The 1,993-nt window shown below is 32.9% G+C and overlaps 1 non-coding gene across 1 annotated transcript; it reads right to left on the reverse strand.

Moving 5' to 3' along the window:
• Positions 1 to 1,057: 1,057 nt before the first annotated feature.
• LOC122299949 lies at positions 1,058 to 1,165 on the reverse strand. Its single transcript, XR_006239801.1, has one exon. It is a non-coding gene; the product is annotated as a small nucleolar RNA R71 (small nucleolar RNA).
• Between the last annotated feature and the right edge of the window lie 828 nt (positions 1,166 to 1,993).

Consider the following 1,993-nt stretch of genomic DNA (forward strand, 5'->3'; position numbering starts at 1 on the left):
CTCAATCAATAATTTACGTATATTAAAAGTAGTGAATGATTTTTTAAAAGATTGTATTTGATTTAATTTTAGTTTATAAATCTATATCTTCCTATTGAGAATTTGGAGAATTAAATTCCCAATTGAGTTATCCAATTAATTATGAATAATTAAAATACTGGATTTGTGCAAGGGATTTTCGACACTATACTACTCGTCAAATTTGAGTACTTTTTCCTTTAGTAATTTTGCTTCACTTTAATTTGTATTTAAAATTAATCTCTATTCTCCATTGATCATTTAATATTTTTATTAAGTTTCTTTGTTCCTTCTGCTATTCTTTTAATTTGTCTCCCTGTGGAATCGACACTCAAAAGTTGTGTTACAACTACCACGTTATTCTTTGGGTGTAATCAAATTTTGGTGTCGTTGCTGGGAAGACGATAGAAGAATTGCTAGATAGTTTTTCTTTTTAGCAGTTTGTCAATGCGATAACTTCATTTCCTCTTTTAGCTTGATGCATTTTTATTTTATTTTTTTTATTTTATTATAGTTTTTTTTTTTAGTGTTACATTTTTCTCTACCTTGTATGCAGGTATAGAGACGCATTAAGTTGTTTTGCTTTTAGACCAGTGTTAGAGTCAGAGTCAGAGTCTAATTTTTCTAATCATTTGCTTAATAATTCTTCTAATTTTGAGAAAATGAGTGAACACAAAGATCAACCCACTAGGATCCTTCAAGACTATCTCCACCCTACATGCACAACCACTCTATGCATCATGTTTCCAACTAATACTCACCAACTGGATTTTAAAACATGGATGATACAGTTACTCCTTACTTTTCATGGCTTGAAAAATAAAAATTCATATATGCACATTAGGGTGTTTGAGGAAGTAGCTGCGACTTTTCATAATCAAAATACAACTGATGACATTGTGAGACTTAAGTTTTTTCTTTTCTCTTTGAATGATAGAGCTAAGAGTTGACTATACTTGCTGAGACTACAATCTATTGAGTCATGGAATGAGATGACTTAGGTCTTCTTTAATAAATACTTTCCCCAACATAAGACCAACGCTTTAAAAAAGAAAATTTCCACCTTTGCATAAAATGACAGTGAGACTTTGTATTAGTCTTGGGAGAGATTTAAGGAGTTGTTGAGTATGTGTCCTCATCATGGGTATGAAAATTGGCACTTAGTGAGCTATTTTTATCAAGAACTTACACCCAGAGTGTGCCAATTTGTGGAAATGATGTATAATGGTGAGTTCTTACAGAAAGATCCTGATAAGACTATAGAATACCTCAATGAGCTTACTGGAAAAGCTCACACTTAAACTAGACCTAGTGCTACTGTGACGCCCCCAACTCCCACGTACGGACATGTGGAAATTGAGGCGTCGAGATGATGACAACAAGGGTCACGCATCCCATCGCTGAGTGCCAAGTATGTGTACATACAACAGTGTACAATAAAACTACGCAGCGGATAATAAAAGTCTTCAACTAAGTACCATAATTTTGTTTAAATACAAATTCGCTTAAAACACAAGCGTACCAAAATATTACAAGTTTCAACATTATTTCAAATCCAAATTACATAATATACAAGCAAGTAAAATAATTTCCAAAATAATATAACTCCAAATCAGTAATCTGGCGGAGCCGCCTCCTTAGGCTTAGCCTCCTCCTGCTCAACCTTTGCATCAAAATCTATGGTACCAAAGATGGTACCGCATGTAAGTAATAATCCAAACACCCACAACATAAACATATATTAAAACTCAACAATATGCATGAACAAGATGCCATATGCATGAGATCAAAACATAATCTTTCTAAAAAATATTTCCTTTCCAACTCACGCCAAAACCACATTTAGCCTAAAAATAATTCATTTTCCGACTCACGCCAAAAGTCACATTTGACCCAAAATGTTTACTTCAAAACTTTTCCTCACAATTTTTCTAGAAAATGGCCCAAAATCCAATTCTCAAATCAATTTCCATTT

The sequence above is a fragment of the Carya illinoinensis genome, chromosome 16 (genome assembly GCF_018687715.1).
Source record: "Carya illinoinensis cultivar Pawnee chromosome 16, C.illinoinensisPawnee_v1, whole genome shotgun sequence".
Taxonomy (NCBI): Eukaryota; Viridiplantae; Streptophyta; class Magnoliopsida; order Fagales; family Juglandaceae; genus Carya; species Carya illinoinensis.